Source organism: Agelaius phoeniceus, chromosome W, assembly GCF_051311805.1.
Source record: "Agelaius phoeniceus isolate bAgePho1 chromosome W, bAgePho1.hap1, whole genome shotgun sequence".
NCBI classification, from domain to species: Eukaryota; Metazoa; Chordata; class Aves; order Passeriformes; family Icteridae; genus Agelaius; species Agelaius phoeniceus.
In genome coordinates, this window is record NC_135301.1 from 16,081,541 (window position 1) to 16,107,794 (window position 26,254).

Genomic DNA, 26,254 nt, shown 5'->3' on the forward strand with positions numbered 1-26,254 from the left:
TTATTTATCCTTCTTTCTTTCTTGGTTTCTACATTAACGACCTTGGTAGAAAATTCTTTCAGGGGTAAACATGGATCCTCTTATCAAACTTCTCTCTGGCTCACAGAAGTCGCTGTAAAACCTCTTCCACAATTCCCCCTTTTTTTGTATTTGAACCACAAACACAACTGCTAAGGACTTTTGCAGGGCCCTTGCAAAAATCAAAGCAGACTAGGGAAACACAAAACAATGATGACAACCACCAGCAAAGTTAATGACCCAGTTTCCAACAGTAGACCAAACCATTCAACAATACCCCAACTTGCAAAGAAACCACTCAACAATATCTATCCTTCATTCACCTGCAAATTACTAACTTCTTCCTTCAAATCCAAAACTCCTGTGAACTGATCCACTGTGATCTAACAAGCCCATACAACACATACCCTCAAAATCCTGATGTTCATAACCATGCACCAACAATAAAGATGCACCAACAAGGCACATAGAAAATGAATTTTCAAATGCTGTTACAGACCCTGTAGTGCCTTAAAGACGCACTTATGGCTGGATGACACTTTCACTTTTAGGTGAATAGATTTTTCTCCACACATTATTAGAGACCAAATCATCTGCCTAGTCACCACTTAGAACTAAGTAGCAGCCGCTTAACTTTACAACTGGTTGCTGCTATCATAATGGACAACTAGCCTAGTTGTTCAATGTGTGGAACCTTAACTACTAATTCAACACCCCTATGCAAAGGCAACACTTCTCCCCTAGGTACATTAAATTTCCCTTTTTTGGGAACGTCAGTGCCATGCAAAGGGAAATGGTACAAGACACATTACTCAGCACTATCAACCTCTCTGTAGAAAATTACAAAGAACTAAAGGTAACATCCACCAATTTGAATTCGAGTTTTCAGCGTGAGTCAATATACCCATTTGCTCTGCCTTGAATTATCAACTTCACAGCATGCTCTTTGAGGGTCCATGCTTCAATCCACCTAGTAGCCAGTGTCACCCACTCATTCTACTTCAGCTGTGGAACTACCTATCCTGTTCCTGTATACTCCAAATAAGACTTAGCACAACGAGAAAAAACCCAATGAAGGCCATTCTCTGTCAGAACACACATGTCCCTTCCTTCACGTTATTAATTCCACTGAGCGAGTCCACCTTCCAGTAATCAAATCTTTAACCCATACCTTCATTTTTTTATGAACATTTGACTATTTAGAATTCAAAGAAGAAAAATGATAGAATATAGGAGACAACTGTAAGTCAGGTAAAGGACATAAAAAGTTTAACACATAAACTAATTATCTAATCTCACTTAAAGTAACTTCCTATACATTCCCCCTTATTATTTTTAAACCCAGCGCTTCAAAACAATATGAGTGCATTCAAAAATTGTTTGGTCTATTGAAATATGGGGAATGATCAACACCCCAGGGATGAAAATACGCCTACAATTTATTTTTTTTAAGAGATATATGCTGGGCCATTATCCATCTTTACATACAATGAAACACCTAAAATAAAAAAGGCATGGCAAAAATGACCATTAACATCCCAAGCTGATTCACCTGCCAATGCTAATTCAACCATGGCATGAGAAAAAAAAATGTCAGTTGTAGCATAAACAGACTTTAAATGGCCAAACTCGGGCATTTTTATAACATCTGTTTGCCATTCTTACAAAGGGAGTAGGTCTCTAGGATTGGTACCATAGCATTATGAAATACGAGTCATATGCCAATCAGGACAAGAAGAAATAATTGATTTTGCTTCACTTTGTGACAAATTATTGCCATAGTACCTAAGCACCTTGGTGAAAACATTGATGAGATAACACAGTTACCATTTTTACTGCCAAAGCAGCCTCAAGGGAATCCACATCAAACAATTAAGGAGACCCTTGTTGAATCATAAATTCATATTCCCGATGATCATCCTTTTTCCAGGCTACAGATGCTTTTCTAGTTTTCCCTGATCCACCTGTAAAAACTGTTGTACCTTCCACTGGAACAGGAGAACAAATTTGTTTCCCCGAAAAAGGAATGTCCCTAGTCAAAGTCAAAATAGGATGAGAAGGTAAATGATACATTATTTAACTTATAAAATAAGATAAAGCAGATTGCAATTCATTATTATTTTGAAAACACCATTCAAAATGCTATTGTTCTACAGATATCACAATAGTTACAGGATCATGGCCTAAGATTTTATGACAACCTCAGTGACCCTTGATATCTGCAAAAAACTCCTGAAATTGTTTTTCGGCATCTGAAAGATAAATATATCCATTCCAAAATATGCAATTTATCTTCCCAATCATCATTCCATTGATGCAATATTCCACATGGTATTTTTGTTCTTTCAAAATAAATAATTACACAAGAACAAAAGTATTTATTCTGTTAACAAGTTTGCATGTCAAAGCTAATTCAACTTCTTCCATGACCTTTTCTTTAACTGCATCAAATATTTCTCATCAGTAGAAGAAGCAATCCCTGGCAATAATTCAAACAAAGGTTGCGTTTGATGATTAGTTATCCCTAAATATGACCTAATCCAACCTATTGCATCAACCAATTTTTATACATCAGTAACAGCTTTAACTTCAATATCTAATTTTACAGGTTGAGACATAAACCGAGTATCGGTTATTATCAACCCCAAATATTTCCAAGGCATCTGTTTTCCCACTTTCTCTGGGGCAATAACTAAACCCAAAAGTTTTCAAATTTGTTACAGCACATTGTTCAAGATCTGACGACTGTTGTTTATTATCAGAAGCCAACAAGATATCATCCGTGTAATGATAGCAATTACTAAATTGCTCTCCCACCTTTGATAAGGCCTGTGCCACAAGCCATTAGAACTTTCCATTGATATTTTTATTAGGTTCAGCATGATTTAAAGGGGGCACAGTAAAAGCAAATTTTTCCTTATCTTGTTCAGCCAAAGGAATGATAAAAAACCAATCTTTGAAATCAATTATAATTATCTTCCATCCCTGTGGAATCATTGTAAGTGTTGAAAGACCTGGGTGCAAAGGTCCCATTGTAGCCATTACAGCATTTATTTGCCATAGGTCATGCAAAAGTCTCCATTTTCCGGATTTCCTTTTTATCACAAAACCAGGGGTATTCCATGAGCTAAATGACTCTTCAGTATGTCCAGCTTACAGCTGTTCCGCTACTAATGCTTGCAGGGCAGTAAGCTTTTCAATAGGAAAGGGCCACTGGTCAATCCAGACAGGTTTATGTGTCAATCATATCAGGGCTACAACTGGACATTTAAGGCCTTACATCACAGTGGTCCCTACTAAAATTCCGTGGTAATTTTAACACCCCATTGGGATAAACAATCTTGTCCTCATAAGTTATGTAGGGCATTGATAACATAAGTTCTGATGTCAGCTTGTTGGCCATCAGCATTTTTTACATTAATCACAATAGCACACAGACCACCTGTAGTAGAGCCACCCAGCCCCATGATTCCAAAACCTGCTTGAGTAAGAGGCCATGATTGAGGCCAAAAATGTAGTGAAATTATAGTTACATCTGCTCCCATGTTAATTAAACCTGTTATTATGGTCTCTGGATTATGTCCCTTGGCTGTAATAATGCATTCCTTTTCCGGGCATTGATCTGTCACTTTTTGAGTCCAAAATATTTGAGGTAGTCCTGTAGATCCAAGACCTCCTGTACCACAACTCCAATTCACTGCAATTGGAATATAACTCACAAAAAGAACAAGTTGAACAATACAAATTCCTTTTTGAATAGTAACAGGGGATTCACTAACTGATACCATAGCATAAATTTGTCCCACATAATTGAATCTATAATCCAAGTGGCAGTGAAGCTGTGGACACTGACAGAGCTGACAAAGCCACTCATAATCAGAATCAATAATGCCTAAATGTACATTAATACCTTAAATAATATACAAATATCAAATACATCACACACTGATGACATAGGTTTTTAAACTAAGCATTTCATTGTTACAATATTCAGTAATGTTCCCTTTAGATTTTTTTCAACTGTTTTTTTATCAGACTCTAGAATCTAAAGATTGTTTCTTAGTAAATTTCTAAACTTTTCAACACATCGAAACTTGCAGACAGTAGACTAAGTACTGATTTTAAGCAAATATCTCTAGCTATAGGAAAGTCCTCTCTGTAATTTCAGGCTATCTCTTTACTTCATTAAGTTAGTTATTACTGTTGAGGCAAGCTTACAGCTTGCAGCAATTGCTTGTATTTTAACTTTCGCTATGTTATTTCAAAGGTCTTCATTGCTTGTTTGTCTCACATCTTCTGTCTGCATTTTTTTTCTTTGTTCTCTCCCTTACTACTATAGCTTACATTGATCGAACACTCACAATAACAAAGCATTCTAACCCTGTCCTATGGGACCATAGACATCAAGAAGTACTTTACACATATATTCTTATAGATAGATAATGAGATGATTGGTTCTCACAATTAGGCAATGAATATTGTGTGAATATTAAGAGAAGCTTTAGTGATGTATAGTTATATTATTGTAGTTTAGATGTCCTCTGTTCTCCCCATAGTTACTTTTTCCATCCCCCTCTGTATCGTTGCCATCAGACAGCCTGGGTTGTCTAAGACAGGTAGAAAGAAGGCATGCACATGTGCCCCTTACATGGGGCAGTTGGGAATGGAAAAGTTTGTTGCTTAGGGGGTGCAGCACAGCAACACCTGACCCTCCAATCAAGTTACAAGAAAGCAGTCTCCACCAATAAATGGCAAAGAAGAGTTGACTGACAGACTTTAGGAGGGGCCAGGGTTGGCTGATGCAATCCCCAAGGGGTATAAAAGACTGAGCATCCATCTTGAAGATGAACTGACTATGAGGTAAGCAGGCATGAAGGCAGTTCCCAGTGCTGCAACTTTTTCCTTATCTAGTCCTTTTGTTGTATTTTTATTAAGATTTAATAAACCTTTTAAAATTTTTAAAGTGAGGAGTTGTCTTACATATATCTTGTCAAAATAATTACTATGTCAACTATAGATATAGCAATCAACAACATTTATAAGAATTATTATTTACATTCAATCCTTATCAGATTTAAATCATAGATATTCAGCACTGAATAACACTGGGTCCTTAATATTTATGTCCCATTGATATAAAATTTCAATAGTCAATCCGAATTTTATTTCTATATCTTTTATTGTAAAGAAAGCAAGCAAGCAGTGCTGGGTAGTCAGGGAGTCACTGCTCCACTCACAGCACACACCACTTACAATTTCAGTAAAGTATATATACTGTTTTTAAGCCTACAAAGCATTTTCCAATGTGCCTGGTTAGTCCAAAACAGCAAATATCAATAAGCTGGGATCAGCAATTTCATAATCTTTCCCGGTGGTCATTGGCTTCCTATCCTTCTTGTGGTCGTCTGGAGGGAGGCCTTACACTGCTGTCTGCTACATGATTTTGTCAAATGTATCAAGCTTTTTATTATACATAAGCATTTATTTGCTTTGTTGCAATATCTCTTAGCTTTACCACAACTTCCTCTATTTTATTCTAAGCATCAGTCATCTTGCTACCTCATCTCTTTTACTCTACTATACATCTTTTATTTCGATGCTTTATTTGGCTATTTGGTCAGAAAGTTTCAAAACCTTTCTTTGTGTCTATTTTTGACACAGCAAATATAGGCATTTGCTGATTCCATTGCCAATTGACACGAATCACAAAAACATTTTTCACACCATCAAACAAGTGGCCTCAGGGTGCCATAGGGCCACATCAGGGCCTCGGTAAGGGAGAGATCCAGGTTCGTCTAGGTGGAGTGACAACACAGAGCTCTGAGCAGCTCCCAACACTTTTGAAAGTCCTGAGAGGGACCTAAGGCAGCCATCAGCTGAAGGGAGGTAAGGAAACGGCACAGGACGGCTCCAGCCCTGCCCCCACGGAGTTCCTCCAACTGCAGCAGACACAGCCCACCACCCCCTCCCCCCCCCGTCGTCTGGGTGCAGCTCCCGCCCCCCCCTGCACAGACTCCGAAAGGGCAGCGAGGGCAGGGGGGGCTGCCGGGGGGGGGTTCGAGGCGGGGCCCGAACAGTCACGTCCCTCCCCCACACCCACAGCGCCCTGTCCTGGGTGCTGGCAGCTGCTCGACGCTGGGTGGGGAAGGGGAAGGTGAAGGTCAGAGGTTCCTCCAGGAGATCTTATCACTGGCATTTCAGGAAATGAAGAATACAATGTTGTTATAGATACATATTATAGTATTGGCTTTTCGCAAATATTAAAATGGATTTTATATGTGTGGTGTTAAAGTAACTTTGTTATAAAGATATCGTTTATATTTCTGTTGTTAATTAAGCTTAGACATAGTAATGAAATAGCTGATATAAGTATGCTTGTGTTAAAATGCCTGCTTGGATTGGATAACATCCAATGAACATAGGATGAGAACACCTGCTACAGATATGCCAACTATCAGCATATGTCGTCTGAAGAAAGTATGGACCAAGGCCCAAACTGGAAGTGATAAAGAGAAGGAGCCAAAATCACAGCCAAGAAACACGCGTGCTCTAAAAAGGTGGACCCAAGGAGGGGCTGTGTAAAATAGTTCCTGGAATATGTAAACTAATTTGGGGAAAAAAGTTTACTATGCATAAGGGTCTATGAATATGCAACAGGCTGATGTAAGGGAAAAGGTATTTAAGGGGTATCCCTGAAGGTAATGGTGTGGTCTCGGCTGAGTGCCAAGATGCACCCGGCCCTAATAACCTGTGGTCTATCGTCCTTGTCTCCTATTGTCCTTTATTAAACTTTTAAAAATTTTCACAGGAGAGTGAATATGTTTTTCACAACGTTAATAAATCCATTTGTCTGTACACTTTGGGAGGTAGTGGAGGGACAGATGACTCGGGGGGGGAGGGGGGGGACAAACAGCTCGGCTTGTTCTTCAATTTGTCTCTTCTGTGAATGCATTTTGGCAGAAGTAACATATTTTAACTTTGCATTCAGTTTCATTAATTGCTGTGCCAAAGAAAGGTGCACAGGCTTAACACAGTCCTTCAGAGACACACTGAGGAGCACCACCAGCCTGTCTCCCACGAAAACAGATCCTGAAGAAATCCCCACAAAAGCAAATCCATCAGACTCCTCAGGGAAAAACACGTTCTCAAGCTGAATCCCATCTTTCTGCTGTTCCCCATCAACTCCCATTTCTTGTTCTGTCTTCCATACTTTGACACTAAGGGCAGTACTGGCATCAGTTTCAAAGTCCTATGATTTTTTTCCACAACACACTACAAAGGGCATAGTTCAAAGCTTGAAAATCCTTCTTTGTGGTGGTGTTCGCAGGGGTCCCAGGATGAGGGAAGAGACAAGAATGTTGACTCCATGTTTCAGAAGGCTTGATTTATTATTTTATGATATATATTATTTTAAAACTATACTAAAAGAATAGAAGAAAGGATTTCATCAGAAGGCTAGCTAAGAATAGAAAAGGAATAATAACAAAGGCTTGTGACTGAGACAGTCCAAGACAGCTGCACTGTGATTGGCCATTAATTAGAAACAACCACATGAGACCAATCACAGATCCACCTGTTGCATTCCACAGCAACAGATAATTATTGTTTACATTTTGTTTCTGAGGCCTCCCAGCTTCTCAGGAAAAAAATCCTAAGGAAAGTATTTTTCAGAAAACATGTCTGTGACACTTCTTGATGTCGCTCACCATGGTTTTCATCTTGTCAATCGTGGCATGGACGTTCTCTGCTTTTGATGACAAGTTGAGGCAGCAGAGACCTTCAAATTCTTCACAGCAATGGTTGTGCAGAAAGAGCAGATAGTCTATGGCTGCCCTATTCTGAATGGTGGCTTGCCTGGTAATTTCCTCATCTGATAAGAGGTCACTCAGGGCAGTAGAAGTGAGGTTTGCCTGTTTTGCAACCCAACATTCCAATCGGCCTAATTCTCCCGTGCTTTTTGCTGCCAAGATCCACGGCAGAAGGACTGTAATTGCGGTGGCTTTAGGTTTGGACCAGTGAACAATTTCCAAATTACAGTCAGGGTCTAATTGCCTTAGGTCTCTTTTTTGGATAGCCAATGTATGTGTGTTGTTTTTTGTTTGCCAATGTATTAGGTTTGTTCGATTTGGGGTTAACGGGCTCAGCTTGACAAAGGTACATGGACCTCCGAGCAGACGAGGAGGGAGACCTGCCCATGCTCTGTCTCCAGATATTAAAAACATACCTTTTGGGAGTTCACGAGGCTTATAATCACCACCTCATGAGTGCATGACTAGGACTGAATTTTCACACCAGTTTTTGTCTGTGTAGTGTGGGTTGCTAGGGTCAGGATAGGTGTTTCGTTTAGCTTCCTGATATGGTAACTGGGAATTGAATTTAAAGTGAATGCAAAAGGTTGCATTCATGGAGCCTAAGAGATGGAACTCTTGTGGCTCCCTTTTTGGCACTGGTAACTTTCTCACCCACTCCTGCCAAAACAGTAAAGGATTGTCAGCAGGATAGCAGCCAGGAGAAGGTGCGAGTAAGTTAACTTCATTTAAAGCACTCCACATTTCATTTGGGAACTCTGAGGATTTAAAGGGAACTCCCACCAGGCAAGTTGACAGGGGGTCAGAGGCCGTCACTGTGGAGAGACAAATGTGATCTTGTCCAAGGGCTCTGGCCAAGGTGGTCCATACGTTCGCTTTGGGCTGAAGGACTATCCAGGAGATCGCTGGAGAAATGATCGCAAGTAGGATGAGGAGCAGGCTCAGTCTCATGGCGTCTCAAGACTGCATACGAACAGCGGGATCTAAACCGATAAAAGGAAACTTAGGACAAACATATATTACAAACTATTCCAGATAGGAGGCTTGAATGGAATTTCCTCCAGAGAACGCGTGCGGCGTTTCCTTCTCCAGGCAGCCTTAGCAACCTGGGGCGCTTCTGTCGACTTCTCTGAGACCTTGGGAACATAGGGCCTTACCCATTTGGAAGGAACCCACTTTAACCCAGAGGGGGTGGACACACAGGCGTATCCACGTCCCCAAGTAACCAATTTGTAAGGTCCCACTGTCTTCCAAGTCTCAGGGTCCTTTACTAAAACCAGAAGCTTTTCTTTCATCAACGTATGACTGTTCCCCTCAAAGTGGCGTAGGATGGGCGGGTTCAGGCTGTCAAAGGAACAATTCAGAAAATTGATTGTGAACAGCGCCCTGGACAACCAGATGTGGGGAGGTTCCACCTTCAGAACCTGTTGTTTCTGGTCCAGGACTCTTTTAATATTGTGGTGAGTCCTTTCTACTATGGCTTGACCTGTAGGGGAGTAGGGGATGCCAGTTTTGTGCTCTACTCACCATTGCTGCAGGAAGCTCCTGAATTCCTTGGATTTGTAGGCAGGCCCATTATGAGTTTTCAACTCCTTGGGGATGCCCATGAAAGAAAAAGCCTCTAAGAGGTGCTTAATGGCATCATTAGATGACTCTCCTGTGTGGGCAGAAGCATAGACCACTCCAGAAAAAGTATCTACACCTACAGGAACGTATTTCTGCCATCCAAATGACTGTATGTGTGTTACATCTGTTTGCCACAGTTCGCAACTGTTCAACCCCCTTGGGTTTGCTCCCGTACTCACTGTAGGGAGTGCATGTTGTTGGCAATTTGGGCATGTGTCCACAATCGCTTTGGCCTGTTCTTGAGTGATGTGAAACTGACAAACCAGGCCAGGTGCATTTTGGTGGAAAAGCTGGTGGCTGATTTTTGCCTGTTCAAAAACATTTGGGAGAGTGGCCATCACTGCAGGTTCAGCAAGAGCATCTGCCCTTCTGTTGCCTTCAGCGATAAACCCTGGCAAGTCGGTGTGTGACCTGATGTGCATCACATAAAATGGTTGCTCCCGGCGAGTGACTAACTTTACAAGTTTTGAGAGCAATTTGAAAAGTGCGATGTTAGACACTTGTTGCAGTATTGCTTGATCTGCCCTGGATACTACTCCTGCCACATATGCAGAATCTGTAATCAGATTGAATGGTTCTGAGAAGCTTTCAAAAGCCCTAACAACAGCAGCCAATTCAGCAACCTGAGGTGAACCTTCCACCTCAGCAATGTCTGTCTCCCACTGCTGGGTTTGGGGATCCTTCCAAGTCATAAAGGACTTGTGGGACCTCCCGGATGCATCTGTAAAGACAGTCAGAGCCTTTTTTAAAGGTCTCCTACTCTGAGCACTTCTCAATTTCAGAATAAATTGAAGATCTTGTTCGAACATTTTGTGGGCAGGCCGCACTACAGAAATTTGTCCTGAGTAGGAATCCAGAGCAAACTGCAACACTTCATTTTCTCGAAACAATTGTTCCAATATTTGCATAGTATTTTGACCTGATTTTAACTCAATTGGAATGTGAATGCACTTAAAGTCACATCCTTCTAACTCCCTGATCCGGGTCCTTGCTTTCCGGATCAGTTCTGCTACCAGCTCTTGAGGCTTTGTCATTCTCTTGGACCTTTTGTGACTGAGGAAAACCCATTCTATGATCAAGAGAGGGTCCCTCTGGTCCTGGCCCTTTTTAGGTGTGTCCTTTGCCTTAGGTGATTGTTTTTCCTCCCACTGGAAAATGATTCCATGGACGTGTGGCAACTTACCTAAGATGATAAATTTGAATGGCAGGTCAGGCCGACATCGGTGGGCCTGTCTTGTGGACATTGCAATCTGAACCTTTTCTAGAGCTTTCTGTGCATCTGGGGTAATAGACCTAGGAGCACCTGGGTCCTCTCCCCCTTTCAATAAATTGAAAAGAGGGCCAAGGTCTTCGTTAGTCAGACTGAGCCATGGCCTTACCCAATTTAAAGACCCACACAACTTGTGGACATCTGCAAGGGTCTTGATCCTTGGATTGATTTCCAGTTTTTGAGGAACAATTGTCCTATTTCCAATTTCTATGCCCAAATATTTCCAAGGTGGCATCTTTTGAATTTTCTTTTCCTGGAGCTCAAACCCTGCAACAATCAATGCATCGATCATTAGGTCAAGCGCATGTGTGAGTAAATCATCATTGGGGGCACACACAAGGATATCATCTATATAATAATAGATGATGGCTTTCTCTGCGGCTGCACGCACTGGGGAAAGCAGGGAAGAGACATACCACTGGCAGATCGCTGGGGAAACCTTCAGGCCCTGAGGAAGAATTGTCCAATGGTACCTTTTCATCAGGGCTTCCATGTTGATGGTGGGGACCGAGAATGCAAAACGCGGTGCATGGTCAGAATGTAGGGGAATATGGAAAAAACAATCTTTTATATCACTAACAACTAATTTCCAATCCTGGGGAAGCATTGTTGGGGATGGCATACCAGGTTGGGGAGAGCCCATATCTTCAATGATATTATTATAAGGCCATCTCTTTTTGTCAGCTTTCTGAATGACAAACACCGGAGAGCTCCACAGGGACGTGGTCTCCACAATGTGACCCTTTTTCAGTTGCTCTTCCACTAGCTCCTCAAGCGCTTTTATTTTTTGTTTACTGAGAGGCCACTGTTTCGCTTCAACTGGTTTGTCTGTTTTCCACTTCAGTTTTTGGGTGGGGCACTGTTGTTCAATGGCCGCTGTACAAAAATGCTGTGGAGAGTCTGGAATATCAATTGTGATACCCCACTGGTCCATTAAATCTCTCCCTAACAAAGGTTCCGAATAATCTACCACAAATGGACAGATATTTGCCAATTGTCCATTTGGTCCCTCAATTTGGATGACGGTCTTGGATTGTCTCACCAATTGCAGGCCTCCTACACCTTGAACGTGACCGGCAATGTTTTGCAAAGGCCAATGTGCTGGCCAGTCTTGTACTGGGATCACTGTGCAGTCTGCACCCATGTCTACAAGCATCTCAATGCGTTTTGACTCCCCACCCCAACTGACATTACACCATAATTTGGGTCTGTCTTTCCCAATAACTTGGACCCGGGAGACTGTGGGCCCTTGTTTTTCGGTGCCTTCAGGTAAAAATGGCACAGGGATAGCTTGTGCAACAATTTGTCCTTTGGGAAGAAACAGGGGTGGGTGGAAACAGTGCAGCCCGAGAACGAATTGCTCAGGATCTGATGTTGTCATTCCTGGAGCAATTTCAATCTCATGTCGTGTGTGTGTTTGGTGTCCCCAATGACGATGTACTTACAACAAATTCGGTGCCAAGTACCCTTCTGTTCTGGATTGACAGAGACAAAATGCCAGTCAGTGTCTTTCAGGTGGAGTGATCCTGTCAGCTGCAACCTGTAAGGCTCATTGACAGAAGACGTGGTTAACATAGGTTCACCTAAATCATAACAAAGGTTATTTTGTTTCACTTTCAACAGTGGAACCGCAGACATGGTCATTGAAGCATCTGATTCACTTACAGAAATAGTAATATTACTGCGCGCTTGGTTTGTTTTGCTTCCCTTATTCCCTTGACCTGCTCTTTTTGTGTCTGCACGCCTGGCAGGCCGGCGCTCCCTTTTCAGTTTTTTTGTTGTTGTTGACCCCCTGGGAGTGCTTGTAATTTTCCTCCCGTGCCATTTCTAAATTCATCAAATTGCTTTTTCAGGGGGCACTGGCTACTCCAACGTCCAAGGTTATTGCAAAGCAAGCATGGCTTTGTGGGGTCAACCATTGCTGGTCTTCGCTGCTGCCCAGGGTACTGCTGTGCTGAGGGAATGGGCGCAGGGCTGGCAATGGCGACACACTGTGGTGGTCTTGGCAGCAGCCTTGGTCTGGTGTCTTCAGCAACACTCATCAGAGGCACCTTCCTGTTACAGACTAGAGGCATATCTTTTAGTGTAGGGGGAGGTTCTAGAGGGAGACTCAAAATTGCTGCTCGACACTGTTCATTTGCATTTGTAAATGCCATTTCCTCTAAAACCTCTTCCCTTGCATTCTCTTTTTGAACTTGTATTTCAATGGCCCTAGTTAACCTTTCTACAAATTTCAGAAAAGGCTCTGATGGTAGCTGCTTAATCTTACTGTAGGGCTCAAAAGGCCCCTCAGGTTGGAGGGAAAAGAATGCTTTTTCAGCTGCTTCCTTTACTTTCTCGAGTGTTTCTACAGGAATTGTGGTAGCTTGGATTGAGGGTGAAGACCATTGGCCTTCACCGGAGAGATGCTCAATGGTAATTGTCATGCCATTAGCATCTTTCGCTGTGTTTGGATCAGCATGCAAGCCTGGGAGAGCCTCTTTTAGCAGTTGTTTCCATGCTAATTCCCATAATTTGAATTCTGTAGAGGTCATGAGGCATGAGAAACGCTGTTTTAAATCATGTGGGACTACTACAGTCCTACTCAATTCAGAATTTAAAAGGCCACGGAAATATGGACTGTGTGGGCCATACTCCCAGTGAGATTTACAGATCTACTTAATCAATTGTTGTCCAAAAGAGCTCCAATTACCAGTTGGGGCCCCTCCTCCTTGTGTTGCAGGCTGATATGAAACAGGAGCGAATGACAAAGTGGGACCCTGTATTGGGTCTACAGCTTCCTGCCCTGTATCCTTTGAATTGGAAGCATTGAGATAACAGATACAGCTGTGAGGAAGTGCAGTGGGCGTGCCCCCACCGTGGGAACCCGGGGAGGGGGCGGGGACACAATGGGAACAGGGGGCGGGGACAGGGGGCTGGCAAGGGGCGGGGATACCGTGGGAACAGGGGGCGAGGACAGCTGGTGACGTCACATCGGCAGACGCCCCCTGGGAGGAGTAGAGGGGCGGAGCTGAGGGTACTGCAGGTAGGGGAGGGGGAGGGAAGGTGTCATGAGGAACAGGAGGAGAGGGGGATGGGGAAGGAATTTTGGGATGCTTAAGGGGATCTTGGGAAGAAGACAACCAGGTTTGGGATGGTGCCACGTGGCATCCTCCATCTTGTGTACCCCCTAGGGACTGGGGGCCATTTTGGGCATCACTGCTCTCTGAAAAGCTAACACGTGCTTTGGGTTTCAGAGCAGGGGACACAGGGTTTTGGAACATGTTCCACGCGGTCTGGCCAGGTCCTCGTGGACAAGGGAACTCAGGCACTTTAACGTGCTCAGGGAGTTGACTTCCCAGCACATGAGCAGAATTTGCTCTCTTTAAAATACCAAGTTTTGGGGTAAGAGGTTTCGGGCTGGGAGGGGGAGAAACAGGGAGAGCAGAGGTACATGGCTTGATATTTGGCTTTTTCTCCAATTCCCTTTGTTTGAGCAAGGCTGTTCGAATTTGTAAACTCCAGAACACAAATTTAGCTGAAGATGTATTCCCAGACTGTCCCAAGGTTATCAATTCATGCCCTACTTTATCCTAAAATTGAATATTGTGGACTTCCTCAGGAGAAGTTTGTGGGAAGTGTAGAAAAAGCCACCTTATAAACTGTTTCAATTTTCCTTTTGAGAACTTTACATTTGCACTAACTAAAATTCCAACAATATGATAATACACTCCTTTTTGTGCTGTGCTTAACTTCGAGCCCATTTTAGATGTAAATGGCACAAAACAAAGTCCCGCCGACCGAATGCAAAGCCAAAATCAGCTACCAATTTCTAAAAAGACCACGGTTAAAAAGCGATAATGATCAGACGAGAGCTTTTTACACTGCAGCTGTATATACTGCTTTTAAAAATGCCGCGGCAGCAGCAGCAGGCAATCGGGACCCGCCCCGGCCACATGGAGAGACAGACAAAGCCTTCCCGGCCCGAGAATGCAGCCCCCCCGCGCCACGTGTAGAGAGCAGCCCCCCTGAACCGCGTGTAGAGAGCAGCCCCTGCCCCCGCACCGCGAGAGAGCAGCCCCCCCGCACCGAGAGCCGAGCACGCTATGCTGCTGAGCCGGGGGGGAGGGCAGGCAGAGCTGTCCCGCTCCTCCGAGCCAGCGCTGCCAATTCTAAAAACAGCAAAACCACACCGCAGTGGGCTAAAGCTTTACAGGGTATCGCTTTCGCTCCGCAGGGCTGCGCAGCCTAAATGCAAGAGCAAAAAAGAACAAGTCTCACGGCAGAGACGGAATTTGAGCTTCTACTCCCCCAAGGAGCAGAAATACTCACCGAAATCGAAACTGTTGCTGGCAAAGTCAGGCAGGCTGGTCTCTTCACTTGAATAGGACCCCTCAGGCAGAAGGGGCTCCCTATTCTCCCCTGGAAAATTCGCTCACCAGAAAGGAGCTGCACTTTCCAGAGGCGCCAAGCATTCCATGAAACTTCTTGTGGGATCAGTCCCAAAGTTTCTCTGGAGAGCTATGCAACCACAGCTCTACCAGTGGACGCTAAGCTGCCTGAAAGCTTTTCCAAGGTTCTGAGATTCCTTCTGGAGCTGCAGATTCGTGCAGCCACACGTTTGGGCGCCAATATATGGAATATTAATCCCAATATTTCCAGGTGGGACGTGCCTGTCCTCATCTGTCCCTTGCTGCTGGGCCAAAGACAGCAGCTGTGGTGTTTCACCTTAGAGATACCTTTGGCCAGCTGGATGCTGCAGCTATGCACTCAGGCCAAATCCAGGCATAGTAGAAACTCAGTTTACCTCTGGTGGAAAAGGTTCAGGCGACGGTGAAGAGAAAAAGGAGAGGATTCTGTCGTAGAGTTTTAATCCAGAGTTTTATTCCAGGATGACAGACCTCTGAATCTTGTAACAGCTCCCAACAGAATCCAGACCTCATGGTCCCGTCTCCTTTTAAGCCTGGGGACAGGGGGAGGGGAAGGGACAGGTGAGCCACCAACCAGGTGGGAGGAGGGGAAAGCTCAGGGGATAAAGACACTTAGACAGGCCAATGAGCCTGGACCTGAGGGGCATCTTTTGAACTGCCAACCACACCACAACCCTGCTGAAATGTTAAGATTGATGGACAGCTCTCAGCAGGAGGGCAAAGGGGGAGGGGAAAGGAGAGGTTGGCACACCTGGGGGGTTGGGATAGGTGAAACAGGAAATGGCATCACACTGCAACAAAAGTTTATCTGACTTTCTCTGACCAGACTGTCAGCATCCACAGTCATTTGTGGGAGACAAAAAATCCTGTTCACTCTTGCTCAACAGAAAGCACTCTGGGAAAGGTTCAGCTAACAGCGAGGTACAAACCAAGTCCTGTAAGCAGAGATCGGGTTGTATGGCTGGCACATGCTTGCCTCGTGCATGAGGCAGTGACTGGTTGGGGAGGTGCATGGGCACCAGGTGATCAGAGAGCTAGTTGGGTAAAGGGATACATGAACAGTGACACTGCAGTGGCAGGCAGCCAATGAATGCTTGTTTTGTGTTACGTTTAGAACACAAAAGGGTTCACTTTATTACAATAATCTTCTTCGGGACAAGCAAGGAGGTCGATGTGTCTTCGTTCCCCATTGCTATAATTGGCACCCAAATCGGGACTTATCACAGGCGGTGAAAGAATTGGACCGCACCATTAGCGACTTCCTCTGAACCAGGATTGGGGTCAACCAGGAGAAGTTTAGCAAAGGAACCCAAGTGCACGCCTATCACCTATCAGGTGAGCAGTGGAAGAATTATGGGAGGAAAAATATCCCTAGAACAAAGATGGAGCCTAGACCTGTTACGGCAGCTCCTGCATCGGCAAAGTACAGATATGTCCGATGCTAAGTGACTTGCTGGACTAGGTGTACACGCATGTAAAGAATTTCCCTTCTACTAGGACTTTTCAATTGGAAGCCTGGCAGGCAATGGGTTAGAAACTTTTTAATATTGCCAGGGATGGCGATGCTGATACTTGAAGGCATCTTGCCACGTGGGGAGCTAATACGTAATATGGTGGCTCTTAAAGAGAGTCGCCTGGAGATCCGCCATTTTGCGACTTCAGAAACTGATTGCCCTGAACCCTCAAGTCCGCTTGCACCCACTTCCAACATACCAGACTATTCCGATGTGAAAAACGCCAATCATGTGTTTTTAAAATTTTAAAAGTTTAATAATAATAAAATGGTTATAAAAAATAGTAATATAATTAAAGTAATAATAATTTGGACAATTTGGATTAGGACAATATTAAACAATAAAAACCAAGAGTTACGGACAGTCCGGGTACCTCTTCCTGGGCAAAATAAGCCCGAAAAAGGACACACGTTAACAGAGGATTAACCCTTAAAAACAATAGCTTGTTGCATATTCATACACCTAATACATGATGCATAAATTCCATTCAAACCAAGGATTCTGTCTGGTCAGTGTCAGCTTCTTCCTCTTAATCCTAACAGCATCTTCAGGACTGAGTGAGGCGGGAAGATTTAGTTTCTTCTGATAATGAAGCAATAAATTCTCTTTCTCTGTAAGATTTAGGTGTTCTATGGCTGCTATCTGGTGCGAGTACCTCATTCCTTTCTTAAAAAATATCTCAGATAGTTTCGATTTTAACATTATGTTATAACCTAAAACTATATTTAACACACTACTTAAAAAAAATAATACAGCATAACTTTCTAACATAGCACATATAATATTCATTTTAATATTTGAGAAAAGCCAATCATAAAATTGACATTTTTCACATCGACGTCAGCCCATCCCCTACAGTGCTGTTTGATCCCTACCAGTTCAACCCTGGACCGGAGAAGGATGTACTGCCGTTAGTTCCTGTTACTCTTAACACCATCTTTGCAGTTTCATTGCGTCGGGGTTGCTTCAGCAGCACTGAGGCTTTTCACTCCCCTCCCCCCCGCTTCCTTCCCCAGAGGCTGCAGCGGCCTCCTGAGGCATTGGCAGGGTGCCAGAAACAGCAGCTTGTCCCGGCGCAGGCGGCTCTATGGCCCATGGTACCGGGGCTGTGCACAGTGGCGGTGGGTTGGGTGCTGCGGGGTGCTGTGGGCTTCTTGCTGTGGGCAGTGTGGGAAACACAGCAGTGGCAGGTCTGACAGCGCACCGGAACCAGATAGCACCGGCACCTGCTGAGCCCAAGCCATCCGGTGGCAGCCGCGCCGGAGCAACCCCGCTGTGCCAGCCCCTTTGTTCTCAGTGTGTATCATACAGTTGTGAAAAGTGGCAGAGGGATGGGCGGGCCCAGCGTAAAGACTGGGGTGCCTGCGCAGTGCGGGAAAGCCCGGGGGAGGGACATCCACATTTTCATATATCAACCCGCCATGTTTTTTCAAAGTAATAATGAAACTGAGTTACAGAAAATGGAAGAACCTCTTACCACCCTGCTGCCCCTCCCCTCCTCCCCGTAACACTGGAGTAAAACCTATGGATCAAGATTTGATAAAAATGGTAACCCTCTCACCCTGCAGCAACTTCTGACTCAGGGCTTGTTAACAACTTATTTTTCAGCGCATCTTGGAAATCAACTGTATAATGCCTTGATAGAATACAAGTATCTTTTGAAACTGTTATAAATAACTATTGAGTTGGTGAATGAGGACTTTACAATTAAAATTGTAAAGCAGGTATGTTTTATTCCAGCTGGAACGCATGAGGGATATTTCCACCATACATACGTAACTGGTCGAGACAGGTTTCAGGTTTAAATACACATTGATCCCCCAACCCCACACTTCCCTACCCGCCAATTCCCTCGCTCACTCTCCACCTCCTTGCGCTTCATAATACAATTAGTCTTCTGGGGTGCCACGTCCCCTGGGGGTCATAGGCAGGGGTCTTCTTGATGAAGTAAGAGGTCTTTCTCAGGTGTTTGCTGCTTGACCTCATCTCTGGGCAGGCGCGGTGGAGGTTTGACTAACTCCCAGGTCAGTTTGTCCTGGCCAAGACCAGGAGCCAGGTTCTTGCTAGCTCCTTAAGCAAAAGGTTCTGCTTTATCGGGTTTCCACAATACTTGAGTCATGCTTTACTGAGTTCTCACAATATATATCTTATCTTTATGGCCTTTGCCTAGCAACTAAATTCTTATGTGTTCTAAGTTGTTTCTACCAAACAAGTTACATTCCTGTTACAAGCTTTCTGTACTTTTGCAAACTTGCTAAATAAGCTATATGTTGCTATTGAGTCAGAAACAACACAGACTCCAAGAAGGCTGGTTTGCACAGCAGTAGCTTTAATACGAAAACCTCTCTTTTTATAGACTATTCCAATACATTTCACCTGATTGGCTAATTAACAAAAACATCTTTCTTATAAACAATCCTTGAGAAAAACAGGAAAACAGAGAGTAGGAAAATACCACCTGCAGATTGTTTATAATAACAAGCTATCATCATTTCTCTACAACTCCCTGAAAGTCTCACAAGTCTGCCGTGAGAAAACTTATCTGGTTTTCTCGCTCTCTGACCGGGCTGTCTCATCCACAGGTCCCCCTTTTTTTTTAAAGGAGGAGGTGATGTTTGTAATCCTCTGTGGGGCCCCTTGCAGGAAGGAGAACAAACACAGCTCCAGAGGTTCCTCTAGCAGTTGCTAGTTTTCAATCAGAACCTCAATCGGATGCCGATTTAAAATGGTCAGAGAGATCAGATCTTGTGATTCCATCTTACAAGAAATGCACTATCAATCTTAAAATCATTTACTTATTCTAATACAATCTCAATACTAAGTCTAATAATATAATAACAACTTATCATTAATTTGTTCAAAGAACTGACAGTCTTAGCCTGTCAACAGTCCTTTTTCAGAAGCAAAGAAAGGATGGAATGTTCACTCCCCAGTCATGGAGGGGCCATTTGATTGATGGTTGTCATCTTGATCATCATTCAGAGGTTGCCTGTTGGCCACATTCTGTTTTTGGTGTCACAAGTCAGTGCGGACACACGTCACAGGTACGCATCGTACTCCAATATCTGTGGAAACGCATGCATACCCATGGTCCCAAACGATAAGGTCGCACAGGCCCTCCCACTTATTAGGGGCTAGGTCCCGTATCCCGAGTTTCGCTCGAGGCAGGTGTGTCTCACCTGAAGAATGCAACGAGAGAAAATGATTTAGAATGACAGGATTCTCTATTCTCTGAATTCAGTGGCACTGTAAGATGGTTGATTGGGTTTCTCCAGGCATCCCCCCCCCCCCTTTTTTTTTTTTTTTTGGTTTGCACATTGAAGGCACCATGAAGGCAAACTTTGGTTTGTCACCTTGTCACCAGGATGCAAAGGAATTGTGAAAAGCAATCCTTCAAATCAATGATCAAGATCTCCCATCCCGCAAGGATCATGGTAGGTGAGGGCATACCAGGCTGCAATGCCCCCATGCTTTTCATCACCGCATTAATTTTCCGGAGGTCCTGTAACAACCTCCATTTCCCAGACTTTATCACAAAGACGGGAGTATTCCAGGGACTAGTAGAAGGCTTAATGTCCCTGTTGATGAAGGGCGATGAATTTCTTCTGTCAGGGGCCACTGATGAACCCAAATGGGTTTGTCCACCAGCCACCATAAAGGCAGCATAGGATATCTTTCGCCCTTCAATGCAGTGACCTCAATAAAAATCCATCCCAATTCGCACTCCCCAGGCAGCCAATACATCCTGCCCCCAGAAATTGATTGGAGATGGAATGACATAGGGCCGAACTTCAGCTGTCTGCCCATTTGCGTTACTGATCAGCACAAAGTGTTGGCTCACCAAGTTACATGACGCACCCCCCATCCCTATGATGGGTGACCCCACGGGGGCCAAAGGCCATGTAGGAGGCCATGCAGAGAGGGAGATCACTGTCATATCCGCCCCTCTGTCAATCAAAACTCGAAACTAGATCATTGATGGGCAGGCACCCAGTAGGGTCAGGGTACACGACATCTGGGGTCGCTGAGCAGAAATGTGTGCAGACCAGAGGGCTTGTGGCAGTCCCGTGGATCCGAAGCCACCACTCCCACGAGTCTGCTGGTCAGTCCTGGAGACACATGACTAAAAAAGCACAAGTTGAGCAATCCGAGTCCCTGCCGGAATAGTGACGGGGGGGGAGGGCATGGAAATCGTGGCACAAATCTGACCTGAAAAGTCAGAGTCAATGACTCCTGGGTGAACAAAGATTCCTTGGTTGGTGACATTAGATTTTCCCACAAGCAGCGTGCCCAGTCCTTGTCCCAAAGTTCCGAACACGTCCAAAGGAACCTTATGTTCATGACAGGATTCTAAGATGACTGCATTGGTGGTACATACATCCATGCTGGTGGAGCTGTGGGTGATGCCTCCGAGCTGGCTGGGCAGATGTGACCCGGCGCCATGCTCTGAGGAATCACTTGTGTCAGGGCTCAATTCCCCTGTGCGCTCATCGTTATGTTTCCCGGGCCTACCAAAGGCTGGCCATTGGCATGAAATTTAGCCCTACATTGGTCTGAACAATGACCTTCCTGTTATAAAATTGACTCAAAACGAGTAATTTCCAATCAAAGAATTTATTAATTATTGAAGCAGTTATACTACATAAGCAAAGGCTCAGCGCTGGGCGACAGGGGAGTCTCCGCTCCACCTACTGCCGCACCAACTAGTTTCTGATTCAGTCCTTTTATCCTCTCCATCCTTCAGGAGTCCATGTTATCTCGGAGTTCTCTGCGCCTGCGCTGGTTGTTGCTAGGGGGTCATCCTTCTGTCTCCTGGTGTTCGGTGATAAAAGGCTGCGGAGTCTTCCTCAGCTGCGTCTTCTTCACCCTATGTCCTTATTTGGTGACTTCTCCGTGGAAAATTACCAAAATCTTATGATTAACGCAATATGTGCCCTATCAAGCTTAAGCAAGCAAATGTCCTGCCTTGCAAACTGTGCCCTATCAAGCTTAAGCAAGCAAATATCCTGCCTTGCAGACTGTTTATCTGCCCCTGCCCCTTCCCCAGCTTTTCCCTGGTCGTTATCTCTGTGAGTTATCTGCTTGTACCATTTGTCAGCGGGAAAGGTTTCCCTGCTGGGTGTTAATCTGCCCCTGCCCTTTCCCCAGCCTTTCCCTGGTCGTTATTTCTGTGAGTTATCTGTTTGTACCATTTGCTGGGTGGGACTATGTGTGGGCTCCTGCAACCCCTTCCCTGGTATCCTTGTGGCTCATATCTCATGAAGTAGTACAGAAATAGTCAGCAGACAACTCTTGTAACACACTGGTCTCTTTTTCGTGATGAACAAAATGTAGTCCCTCATCTCACTTCCCATAGGCATTTAGAGCACAAGAAGGTGGCACTCGGCCCTGTTGGTTTGGGTGTTCCTTGCTTTCTCTTGCCCTTATTTTTGCTCTTCTTCTCTTGTCCGCCCCCTAAGGGTATCTGGCCTGGCTGTAAAGCAACTGCCAGAGCAGAAACCCTGTGGTCTACAGAACCTGTCTTGGCACATGCATTGACCATGTCTGCTAGCATCGGGTCACCTGGAAGAGCATCTATGATCTTCCGGCACTCCCCGTTTGAGTTGACTCGAGCTAACTGCTTGCATAAAATCCACCTTAAGGTATCATCCTCAACCTGTTTCTCCAGGGCAGATGCAAGCTTCTCAGCAACTGGCAAAAAAGGCTCACCAGCTCCTTGAATTATCGTTGTAAACTGTGGCCTGGGAGAGGCTGTCTCAATAGTTTTCAACAGTGCATTAAATCCTACCCTTATGACACTGCTCAAGAACGGCAGAGTCCCAGGTAGCCTGAAAATCAGGATTGGAAAAGGCCTGCTCTCCGAGGAGAGCGTCCACCCCCACACCATACCTAGGGTCTTCCTGAGGCAGAAGCCTGTTGCTTGCTGTAACCTTTTCAGCAGCCTGCCTCCAGCTGTCCAAAAAAACCTCATATTGCACAGGCTGGAACAGTGCCTGAGCAATATGTTTAATATCAAATGGAGCAAGCAGGTCCGAGTTTATCATTCAGAGAGCCTGCATAACTTGCACGGAGCCAAGGCCATATTTTGCAACCTTCTCTTGTAAATCCTGGATCACTCACCAGGCAATCACATCATGCCTGTTGGCATGTCCTGAATTTGGGACAGGTTTATATGCGGGAAAATCTTGCACCTCGCCTCGTGGCAGAACATGGTCCTCCTTAACCACCTGTGTCTCCCCCACAGATGCTGGATAAGCTGTCTGACTGACATCTGTGGCCCCTTCCCCCGGAGCAAGTGTGGTGTCAGCTGTACACCACAGCCTTTCCATCCTGTCCAACAGGACCCTATCCCCAGCTTCTGAAGCTCGTATCTTAACTGCATCCCAAAAGCTGCAAGGGTTCTTGGGGCCCACGGTCACCCGACAAGACAATGATTCCGCCTGTCTCTGCCGGCGTTCCACCACCAAGGCACGCCCCCGCCGGGGGGCTGGCCGCTGGTATTCATCGCTGTCACTGTCCCCATCCAGGGATGGGGACGACAGCCTGCGGGCAGCAGGGAATGGTGGGTTGGCCAAAGGCTCTGAAGTCGAATGACTGACTGCGGACCACGAAGCCGAAGGGCCGGTTGCAAGCCCAAATGAACAGGGGCCAGCCGCCAGCCATGCCGCAGCCGGGGGCCCAGCCACAGATCGCGCGGCTGGAGGCATGGTGGCGGGCAGGGCGGCCGCGGCCGGTGACACTACCGCCACCACCGCGGGCTGCAATGGCGAAGGTGTAAAAGACATTAAGTCAACCAAGTCAGCCGCCACGCCGGGAGGAGGCTGTTGCTCCGCAACCAAAGATGGGGGAGCAAAAGGAGACACAGCTCCTGCTGTGTGATTTACCGTTCGGAGAAATGGAGCTGATGCATCGGTCACGGTTGCTGTCGTCCACACAGGTGCCATGGAAAAGGAGGGGGAAGCCAGCCAGGGGTGTGACGTCGGCTGGAACAGACACCCGCCAGAGGGCATTGACGATGGGCGTGGCCGGTACAGCTGCACAGGCTTTGTGGATGTCAACAAGGAAGCTGATGGAGCGATCAGTGTTGTCGTGGCGACTGCCGAGGGTGGAGCTGACTCCTCCCTCACCCTCGATGTGGGGATGGGGATCTTGAGCCAGGAACTGCAGCTCCTGCCGGCCATGAAAGAGTCGGTCCCCAGCGTGCAGGGGGTGCTAAGGCAGGGCTGACTGCCGCAGTGGACCGCCAGGAACTCTTCGCAGGAAAGGGGAGAACCGACCTGTCAGCCGCGGTGGTGATAGTTGTGGCGCTGCCCGCGGCGAAGGAGGGGCCTAAAGCAGCGCAAGCAGGGAAGCGCCGTCTCCTGGGCATGGCCGAGCGCAGCTATCGCTCTTGGCGGCACTGTTGTGGCAGAAAGAGGAGACGGCCACCTCCCAGAGATGTAGGGACCAGGACTTGTCGGCCAAACATAATCTCTAGACGAGAGATAGGTTCCATGGGGAGTCCCCACGCCTCTTGCCGGACCGCGCGAAGCCGGAGAAAAACTGGCAGCCGCCCGGTCTGGCGATCTTCCCCCCGGGGTGTCGGCGCCATCTCCACCCTCCGAACTCCCAATCTCTGACCCACTATCCAGGGCTGGGATGTCACAGAACAGGTATCTCCATGCAACAATGTGAAAAATGCATATTATATGATTGGCTTTTCGCAAATATTAAAATGAATATTGTATGTGTTATGTTAGAAAGTTATGCTGTATTAATTTTCATAAGTAGTGTGTTAAATATAGTTTTAGGTTATAACACAATGTTAAAATAGAAATTATGCTATGTAAGATACTTTTTATAAGAGAGGACTCGCACTGAGATAGCAGCCACAGGACACCTAAATCTTTCAGAGAAAAATAATTTATTGCTCTCCTATCGAGTTCTTCCTGTCTCGACCAGCCCTGAAGGCGCCATCAGGATTAAGAGGAAGAAGTTGACACTCGCCAGACAGAATCCTTTGTTTGAATGGAATTTATGCATCATGTATGAGGTGTATGAATATGTAATGGGCTATTGCTTTTAAGGGTTAATCCTCTGTTAATGTGTGTCCTTTTTCGGGCTTATTTTGCCCAGAAAAAGGGACCCGGACCATCCGTAACTCTTTGTTCTTATTGTCTCGTATTGTCCTAAATCCTAATTGTCCAGATTTTTATTACTCTAATTATATTACTATTTTTATAACCATTTTATTACTATTAAACTTTTGCTATTCTAAAAGCAAGTGATTGGTGTTTTTCACAATTACGGTAGCAGAGGATGGTTACTAACACCTTGCTGCCAGTGCTTTGGGAGAGTCAGAGTGAGGAAGGCACGCCCTGCCCGATTTGGCAGCCTTGCTCTGTTTCACCGAGTGTGACTTACAGACACAGGTTAAGATTGGTGAACAAAAGGAGGCAATAAAACAAAGTAAAGGGAAAAAGGCTCCCTAAAACCGCGGTAATTGGCCCCCTAAGAGTAGTAGTGCACATGAAGAACCCGGGAAGGAAAATGGATTGGTAAGTACTTTCCGGGGGGTCAGGTATGGGGGGATGAATGTGTGTGCGAATGAGAGGCGGGCTGGTAATCCCAGACCTGCTACCTGAGTGTGGGGCCTCCCATGCTGCGTTTTTGTCTTTTCGCCAGAAAAGCGGCCAGTAAAGAGACAAAAGGAGTGAAACAATCCCCCGGGGTAACTGGGACTGGGTCTTAGGGAGGGAATCCCTCGGAGGAAGGGAGCAGACGGGTTTCCTAGCCCAATCCACTAGGAAACGGGACAAAAGGAAGGGGCCCCTAAAAATTCTACTGGATTGAGGGATAAGAGTGATCAAGAGCATCCAGAATTAAAACCTGTTGGATTGAGGGATTAACATTCCAAGAGCATCCAGGGTTGAGCAAAATTCTGCCGGATTGAGGATATGCCCAAGAGCATCCAGGGCTGGACCACACAGCTGGATTGAGGGATATCCAAGAGGACCAGGACTGGCCAGTAACACCTAAAATTGTAATAGGTGATTTGAAAGTAAAAGGTACCTTGTTGTTGTCTTGTTGTGTGTGAGTGATTCAAACACAAAATCAGCCTCAACTTCCCGGGCGGGTGGGAAGGAGGGGGCTGTGGAAAGAGGTGTATGTGACCTGCAAACAAGCCATTGTTCCCCCGGGTGTGTGGAGGGGGCTGTGGCTAGAGTGTGAGTGAAATACCTTTAAAAAATTTGGAAAGGAAGATTACTTAATTCAAGAGGAAAAGGATTAGTACATGAGGAACTTATTTTAGAGGTTTTAGAGACATTAAAGTTACCTAAAAGAGATAGCTATAGTACATATTAGGGGACACCAAAAGGGAAAGACCCCAGAAATGCTAAGGGGGAGATCGTAAGAAAATAACATCTTTAAAAATATCAAAAACCCCCGAGACAAAGCAATAAAAGGAAAAAGGGGTGAAAGAAAATGGAGGGGGACAAGAGGAAAAAACAGAAAAAGAGTGGGATCCTTTGCAGGTCTTGCCCCCTCCGTTCGCGGCCGAGGCGCCTGTCTCGGGTCCCGGGTCCCGGCTCGCTGCCTGCTTCAGCTCCACCTGCCCTGGTTCCCGTC

At 45.4% G+C, this 26,254-nt stretch overlaps 1 long non-coding RNA gene across 1 annotated transcript; it reads right to left on the reverse strand.

Moving 5' to 3' along the window:
- Positions 1–21,243: 21,243 nt before the first annotated feature.
- On the reverse strand, positions 21,244–23,737 carry LOC129132427 (uncharacterized). The gene is made up of 2 exons (XR_008535799.2): positions 23,530–23,737; positions 21,244–21,531 (listed from the first exon to the last, which is right to left on the reverse strand). It is a non-coding gene; the product is annotated as an uncharacterized LOC129132427 (long non-coding RNA).
- Between the last annotated feature and the right edge of the window lie 2,517 nt (positions 23,738–26,254).